Source organism: Aethalodelphis obliquidens, unplaced genomic scaffold (assembly GCF_003676395.1).
Source record: "Aethalodelphis obliquidens isolate GAN/ISIS:26980383/991018 unplaced genomic scaffold, ASM367639v1 scaffold32, whole genome shotgun sequence".
Taxonomy (NCBI): Eukaryota; Metazoa; Chordata; class Mammalia; order Artiodactyla; family Delphinidae; genus Aethalodelphis; species Aethalodelphis obliquidens.
This window is the reverse complement of record NW_020837976.1, coordinates 10,433,372-10,442,919: the sequence shown is the minus strand read 5'-3', so window position 1 is coordinate 10,442,919 and position 9,548 is coordinate 10,433,372.

The following is a 9,548-nucleotide window of genomic DNA, read 5'->3' as shown; positions in this document are numbered from 1 at the left end:
TGCCATTTTTTTCAAAATAATTTCTGTCACAAGAGGAACATTTGTAAATTTCCATTATTGGTTTGTTTGTTTTTTCCTTCTTCCCTCCACAAAATCAAGATTTCAGTCCAGGTCAACTTCTGAGCTTCAACTGTATGCACTGAATATATAATTTGCACAAGATACATCTGCCTTTGAAGAGTTTATAATTTAGTGAGGGTATGAAATTATCTCTCTGTAGAGATTACGATAAAATTCCTTCTGAAGATTTATCTTCCATGAAAATTTAGAAGGAAGATAATAGAAAGCAAAGTAGAATTTATTAAATTGTTCTTTTAGAGTACCTGTAGGATCATTTCTATCCTAGTTTCTGCAGGTACACAAGAAAACCAAATTGTGTTGGATTTATTGCCTGCTTTGGGGATCTTGACAGACTACCAGACTACTTGACAGACTACAGACTAAACTTAAGTCTCTGTTTCCTTGGAACCGTTGGACATAGGCATCTTGTATTTCTCACTGAGAAATTTTACACCAAAGAGACAAAGGAGATTAAGGCAATAAACAAATTGGAATGGCTTAAGGAGACCTGGCACTCTTCCATGATATGACAGCTCTCCTGTTTCTCAGACCGGATTGTATTTTTTGAAAATCCAGCTATACATTCTTTTAAGAGACACCCCTAAAACATAATGACACAGAAATATGTAAATAAAAGTAATGGAAAAAATATATTAGGCAAATACCACCCCAAAGAAAGCTGGTATAGGATAAAAATATCAGAGAAAATAGAGAGAGTAAGGCAAATAGAGATAAAGATGGTAACACAATAGAAAAAGGAACAAGCCACCAAAAAGATACGACAATCATAAACTTTTATGAGCCTAACAACAAAACAGAACCAAACCAATGCAGTGACAAGTAGAAACTGACAAATCCACTATGATAGTAGGCAGTTTTAACAATTCTCCATCTGAAACAGACATATCAAGTAGAATAGAGAATATTTCAACAGTAAAATTAACAAGCTTGTACAATTGGATGGGTCTAACACTCTGCACTGAACAAACAGAAATACATATATATTTTTTCAAACGTATTTTCAAGTACACATGAAACATTTACATAAATTGCTCACAAATGAGTCATAAAAGAAGTCCAATATATTTTGAAGAATTATCTACGAAACACACTTCCTCACTACCAAGCAACAAAGTTAGAAAGCGATAATTGAAAAAAAGCCTCCAGATATTTAAAAAGTTTTAAATACATTCCTAATAAGTCATCAGTTAAAAAGGGACACACGATAGAATTTACAAAATATTTAGAACCAAATGATAACTAAGTGTTGTGTATCAAAACATGTGTGGCAAGTCAGAGTGGATCTTAGAAGGGGATTCAGAGCCTGTAGATACGTTTATTTTATAAAAAGAAAGAAAGAAAGAAGGATTGAAAGTAAATGAGTTGACAAATCAACTCAAGAGATTAGAAAAAGAACAGAGTAAACCTGAAGAGAGTAAAAGGTAAGGCAAATAACAGCAATTAATAAAACAGAAAATTAAGAAAAAGTAAATCAAACCAAAAAAAACTGGTTTTCTCAAAACAACAACAGCAACTAACAAATTCATAACTCTCTAGCAAGACTTATCAAGAATTCAAAACAACCTAAAATGTCTATCAACAGAATTATGGACTCTTCATGAAATGAAATGTATAAAATGTATAATAGTTAGAAAGGAGATTAGAGATTCATGGTCAGCATGGATAAATCTTAAAAACATGTTTGGCCAAAAAAGCAACTTGCAGAATATGTATAAATATATCATTTTTGTAAATGTCAAAAGTGTGCAAAGCAGGACTATATTCTATTTATGGGCACACACACACGTAGTAAAAATATGGAAACATTCATGGGGTTAACAAAAACCAAAATCATGGTAAAGTTTACACCACAAGGGAAAGAGGGAACGAGGGAAACGGGATTGGAAACGGGGAAAGAGAGGGAAGCCTTGTCTGTATCCATAATGTTTTTTCTTTATATGCATCTGAAGTAAATAAAGCAAAAAGTTAGTATTTGCTTAAGCTGGGTTGTGGGTAGACAGGTAGTCATTATACCATTCTCCGTCATTTTCTATGTATTTGAAACATAATAAAATTTTAGAAGTAAAAACGTAGTTATCTTACGTAATCTTTTGTTCTTTCTTAATTCTCTCTCCTATCCTTCTCTCCTACCCCACAACTGTAACACAAAGGTCCCAGGTTTACCAGTTTATGTACCCATGAAGTTACACAGATATTAATATATTTCACCTCCACCTGGATATCTGAAAAACCTCAAATCCTCTTCAGGTTTCTCAGGAACTCCCTAGAGATATTTTGCCTCCTTATTCAAGTCACTGCCACAAGCCTTTTAGGGGGGTTTACCCAGAACACCCAGCTCTGTACGTAAAAAAAGAGGTAGGCCAGAAGGTCCAAAGCCACCTTAGGAAGAAAGGAATTTCAGATTTTGATGAGTAAATGACAACCAGAGGTATCTTTCACTTCAAATACCAAAGCACCATCTCATACATACACTCCTCTTATTTTTCTTTCTCTTAACCCACCCTACTCAAGGCACAGTGCAAACAAATCGCCCTGGGATCACTGCCATTGATTCTGCTTCCACCCAGTCTGCTCTCTGACCCACACCTGACCCACAGCCTACCGTCCCTCACCCCAACCCACACCCAATTCAGTCTTGCAGATAAGTAAGAAAGGCAGGAGATGCTCTTTCCCCACAGTTCACGTGAAACAGGTATTTCTTCTGAGACAAATGTGGAGTTTCAATCCATCTGGATGCAAGTCATCTAAAATATGACAAAAGCTACTACTAAACAGTTATTTGCAAGGGATTCAAATAAAACTCTCATAATTCTTAAAATGGTCATACATTGTTCATGTTGAGAATTAAAGTTACCTTACACTGTCTTTGTAGAGTAAGGTACTTAACAGCTATACCAGTGCTTTTAATGACAACTTTACTGTATTAATTGCAGGTACCTTTCATTGCTTTCTTGAATCTATGCTAAAACATAAAGCAAAGCAAAAACAAAAACAAAAATAAACAAGAATGAGGGCTCCTTTCTTAAGCTACTATAAAAATCTTGCTTTAAATCACTATTTTAAGGCAATAGTGTGGTGTCTCTAGGGCACAAAAGGAGATACAAAGGCACATGTAGATTGCCGATTAGGACTATTACTTGGATACAAAGGGACTACTCAGGCGAAATAGTATTGAAATGGTGGCTGTTTGGTGTGTTACTTTATCAAACCCTAAACAAGCTATATTTCTGTAATTTCACCATTGTAAAAAAAACATGCTAGAAGAATGATTGATTTTAAGATGACTTTTATAGTAACATAGGAAACGCTTAATGTTTTATAACAAAATGCTAACCCAATCGCTCACTGTATTGTCAGGTGTTGTACAATGCAGCCCATATTGTTGGATCAGTAAAAGCTTCCATTTGATACCAGTGGGAAAACATGAAATGTTTGTACCTGAGTAATAAAATGGAATATTTGTTGGCTTAACTTTACTTCTATATATGTTTGAAGCAATATCCCCACTGGTATGTATTACAAATGATTGAAATAAATTTGGCAGGAAGTCTCAGAAACCAATAATGGATTTCTCAGGACATAGGAAAATATTTGCATTCCTGTACCCACTTTCACGCCAGGAAAGGAAAATAAAACTTATTAACACAAATTTGATTTTATCTTATGATTTCCCTTCCCCTCTTCTTTCCCTCCCTCGCCTCCACTCACAAACCCCCCTCCCTCATTGTTTTCCCTTGAGGTTTTCTGCTTATCTCATAACCCCTAGCAATACAGTTCTTGCCCATTTCCATAGCTCCGTCATTTCCAATAGGCTTTTCCTCAGGTACACACAGCTCTCCATCTTCTTTGTTCCACCTTTACCTTGCTTTCCCATTTTCAGGTTTCCTCTCAGCTCCTACCCTGTTTCACCCTCTCTGTCTTTTTAGTCTGAAAGGTAATAAAGAGGATATTGTCATCTTTACTTCCTAGGGAGCTCGAGATGGATTCACCCCAGAAGATGGTAACCCTATTTCCTTTGTCAATTTCCATTGTCTATGTTAACCATATAAATGTAAAGAAAGCAGAAAAACCCAAACTGGCCAAATGCACTCCTCTGTGTTTCTTTAATCCTGAGCAAGGTGGTGTAAACTGCCCACCAAAGTTTCCCTGAAAATCAAGGGCACCAAAGCTCACATGTGTATTAATGAGACCCAAGAGCATGTAGTTCAAATAAAAGCAAATTAAATATGTTAATGTAAATTTTGGCATTAATGAGATTTACTAATAAGAAGAACCCTATTAACTCTTTTTCTGGATGGAATTATAACTAATACAAAAAGGTCAAATGCTTTATTAACTTATTGCATCTTCCCTCCAGATGTGGGATTTGCTTTTTGACGTGGTACAAGCCCAGCGGCAACACTTAGTTTAACGAAATTCTGAAAGCACTAAGTGTATTTCGTCAGGGTTTTATGTTTTTTTCATGAAATAATCCTTAAGCAAGTATTCTTGTGCTTTGCTTCTCACTTCCTGATTTCATCTGACCTTGTGACACTTTTTTTGGCGGAATAATAGAACATAAAATGATAAGATCTGATTTGACCTAATGTCTTTGAGCAATACAAATAATGTTGGATGATTCTATATCAAAATAAAAATTTTAAAGCAACTTTCTAGTCCCTGAAACAATTTGGAAGTCAATACCTTCCCCCACTATTAGAAATGTAAAATGTTTTCATATTGACTATGCATCCCCCAGAGAGTTTGATTTCTAGTGAATATGATTCTACTAAAAGATCAAGCCCCAGGTAAATACAACGAGCAATTGAAAACTTTATTACCTTTCCTTATAGAGAAGTATAGATCATACAACATAGACTAAATGAAATGGAAAAGACCTTGGGAAAGACATGGCACCAATATTTAAATTGTCTAGGAGTGGTGATCATTTATTCTTCTTAAAGATCTCCAAGGCAGAAAACTTGGCAATGTCTTTGCATGGTCTATACAGAGATTCACCACTTCATGGTAGAATTCCTTCTTAAGTTTAACAGAAATTTTTGAAATTTGTGCTATTGCAAATACATTTCTGGGTTTAATATATCTGTGCATAAAACTTCCTTTCTCAGGCTTCCCTGGTGGCGCAGTGGTTGAGAGTCCGCCTGCCGATGCAGGGGACACGGGTTCGTGCCCCAGTCCGGGAAGATCCCACATGCCGCGGAGCAGCTGGGCCCGTGAGCCATGGCCGCTGAGTCTGTGTATCCGGAGCCTGTGCTCCGCAACGGGAGAGGCCACAACAGTGAGAGGCCCGTGTACCGCAAAAAAAAAAAAACCAAAAAACAAAAAACACAAAACTTCCTTTCTGTAGTTAGGTTAATTTACTTAGGTCAGTTTCTCCAAATTTAATTGGCAAGTAGGCATTTAAAGCCTCATTGAAAATAGCCAAATGCATAAATATACACCAATTTACATTTCCACCACCAAGAGATGAAAAAGCCCATTTCATCATATCCTTGACATCCAAACTGCTCTTGATGTTTAAAAAAAATGCTTTGTGTAGGAGTAATCCACCAAGTTACTAGAGTTTAGCAGGAATGGGTGTTCTCATCTTCCTTTCTTCAGATGGTTTGGAGAGTACAAAACCGATTAAATTGTTACCAAGGAGCAGTGGAGGGCCGAAGAAGGGCAATGTACTTAGTAATTCTGCATCATTTGCATTATGTGATCCTCCATGTATTTCTATTTACTTAACGAATCTTTATCTATTATTATGTTCTAGACTCTGTTTAAGACTCTGGAAGCAAAAATGATGAATACACATTGTTGTTCTCAAGGAGGTTACAGTTATAACTGAGCCGTTTCTCTAAGTAGCATACAGCAGCAGTTAAAAGGAGTTTGTATACCAGCCTATTATAAACAATTCTAGGGAGAAGTCTGCTAAATTATCTCTGTTGTTGGTGTTACTTCTAAATCATATTTCAACAAATATTTATTAGTACCTGTCATATGCAAGGCACTAACCTGGGAGATGCAATATGAACCTGAAAATATGGGAGAAATTAAGTGTACCTAAAGGCAGACAAATCTTCACGGGTCTCCAGTGTTTCTGCACATCTTTTGAGCAGAGGCATTGATAGCTTTTGTTCCGGAGCATCCTTTCAAGGATGTATGTATAGAGAATGGTCTTAGAAGGTAGAGGCAATGTCTCCCTTTGGAGCAGAGGGCAGTTTCTGTAATGTCCAGTAATAAAAGTGACATCTCCTTCTGAAGAAAAGGTAGGTCAGGTTTGCCTGTTAAAGATTTGGTTCTCAGGGTGTCTTAGCTGTAACACAAACTCACTGGGCATGCAGCATCCACCTGGGCATTCTGAGTCACGCCACGGGACTTGGGGGACAAGGAAAACTGATGTGAACATGAAGTTCATGCTGCCTGATGAGCTAAGAGTAATAAATCCTTTATCTCTGATCTGGGAGTCTCCTGTCTTCTGCCAGGATCCGTGAAACTGTGGCAGGCTAAATTGTTAGTTCCAGAGTCAGTAAAATCTTGTTAGTGCCAATCAAGAAGTTTACTATTTAATAAGGAGTTTAAGAAAAGCACACATATAACCATGGTATGTTACAACTGTGGTCATAGTTACCCAAAATACTATAGAGAAGGACAAAATTGGTTCTGACCAAGAGATAGTTTCATGTAGGAAGTTAAGGGAAGGAAAAGGAAAAGACTCAAAAAATTATCATTCTCTCCCTATTTCTCTGACCTTTCTCAGTATCTTTTGCTGGGTCTGCCTCTGTTGTAGGAAGCCCTCAAGATTCTGTCATTGTCCCACTTCTCTTTGCATCTATGTCCTTTGGGAAATTTTATCCATTCACATGACTGCGGCTGCCAAATATGCATCTTCGTCCTTAATTTCTTTCCCAACTCCAGCTCCCTGTTTCCAATTGTCTACGTCACATCTGGATATTTTACAGGTGACCCAAATTGAACGTGTCCAGAATTGAACCTATTCTCTCATCTTCCGACATATTCACTAGTCTCTTCCTTCCTGAAACTGTTAAAGGAATCATCATTTCCAGGGCCTCATGCAAGAAATCCACAAGGAATTCTCATTGCTGGGCAGGCATGTCGTCAGAACACAGTCAGTTTAATAGAATCAGCCTGAGGTAAATTATGCCACTAGAGTCTGTTAAGTATTGATACTGTCAACAAAGACTCATTTTGACCTGGGGGTTGTCCTATCTTTTCAAAGTGACTTTATCTCCAGTCTGATCCATAATGGATTGACTTGATAGTTCCATGTTATTCTTATTTCAAAGTTCTCATCCTTGTCCTTGTGCACAATGTCCTACCCATACTGGGTTCTACACAGACCTGCTTGGGATTCATGATCATTTTGGGAGAGCTGTTTTATCCCATGAAGTGAATTAATAAACAGGTTCTGAGGATATTACCTCCTTAATAAATATCCTATATCTGTTCCCTTATTTTCATGTCTAGAATAGACTGTCCTGTTTCAACCCTTGATCAACCATCACCAGCGTCTTCTACTGTCTCCTATGTGTCTTCTATTTCTTTCTTTGAATCCATCTTGTATACACTTTCCAAAACACTCTTTTCAAAAATTCAAAGCTGGTTAACAAATTTGGTGCTTAAGACCTCGCAGTAGCTCCCATAACGAACACCATAGGTCACCTACTACAGGTCCTTTATGATAAAGTTCAAGTTCCTTCACAGGACAGACAAATGTCTCCATGATCTGAATCCTATCTAACTCTCTAGCTTCATCTCAGCCACTCCTTCCTTCAAATCTCAAGATACAGCAAAATCATACTAATTATAGTTCTTCCCATGCAATATGCTGCTTCTCGCTTCCATGCTATTACTGACTCGGCTCCTTTTGTCTAGGGTTCACTTCCTAGTCTCTCCCTCTGTCTTGTCTTGACTTGGCTAATTTGTTCTGTTGCGTGCTTCACTAGTCGGTCATCTCCTCGAAGAAGTCTATGATTTTCTCATCCAGTTCCTTGCCACGTAAGAAACTCCCTTCATAGCCTCAAAATATCACTACACATCTCTAATCCCTACCACACTGGATTGTAATTACCTTTATTTCCTGTGTTTCTGGCTCTCTTACTAGATTAAGACACTTGAGAACAAGAACTATCTTTGCATCCCTATTGGCTTGTGCCTGGCATATAAGTATTCAATAAATATTTATTGAATGAGTGGATGGATAGATAGATAGGTGAAGAGTGGGAGATGAGCTGTGAACATTTATGTAGCAATTCAATCAAAGTACATTTAAAATTTTAATGAATGGAAAAATGGACAGACTATAGTATGGTGCTCTTTTGAAAGGGTATTAGTTACCATAATAAACATATCAGCAATAGAATAGATTTGGCTGCTGTTCCTAATTATTATGAATATTTTCTTTTTCTCCTGCTAAACTCCTGATAAGTTAGACATGTAATAGATAAACTGGAACATAGTCAATATTTTCAAATTGACATATTTAACCTTTTTTAAATGGTAAATACAAAGCATTTATAATACTAGCATATATAAAGAGCAAAGTTAATATTAACATTGCCTATGTTTGTCCTTCTTCTCTTCCTCTTCTTCTTCTTTTTAGTGAATTCATTTCCATTTATATCAATTCCAAAGTGTGACAAATGACTTGAATCCTTGGAAAAGACTGTGACTTTCAGGTGTTCAGGTGTGACTCTGAAGCACGTGGTAAGGTAGAAAAAAGAAACTCCAGAGAATAGATGATATAGAATGATAAAATATTTGAAAATAGCAGGTAAGACTTTAACTTGTTGTTACAAACGAAGTAGTGGGAAAAAAAGGTGTTTTAATCATCTGAGTTACAAAAATAATGCAAGATGAATACATTTCAAAATATAATTTCAATGAGAGTTTGAGAAGAAAAGCAGAGATGTTTTTTACAACTACAGGGTCAGAACCTCTGAGGAGACCTACAGAGAGTCTGCACAATCATTCTAATGAGACCATCTTCCACTACATTAGCTTGAATAGTATAGAGCCAAGTGGAACTCAGTGGTCTTCCCCCTCATGAATCCCTAGTGCTTATTCAAATGTAGTGTGATTTCAAGGGTAGATCAACTTAAGCTAGATATGTTTATCCCTCTATAGATTTAATGGTGAGGATTAAAAAAAATTAAATGCATTTATTTATCTATAATAAGAAAGTCAAGAAATGGAAAAACTTATAAGCTCAGAAAATATAAATGAAGGTCTTGAACAGAAGCATGAAAAGCATTATCTTCATAGTTATATACATAAATATTTGCCTACTAGTTCTTATTTTGACATTTGATGGACTTTTACTGTACTTCAGTATTTTGTCTGGTAATTTTCTTGTTAAATTTGACCTCCCCAAATATCTTCAAAATTTTTTCTTATTCTTCTAGTTATAGGTGTTCTTACCAAATTTAGGAAGAATGTTTTATCCAGGGTCTTGCATCTAC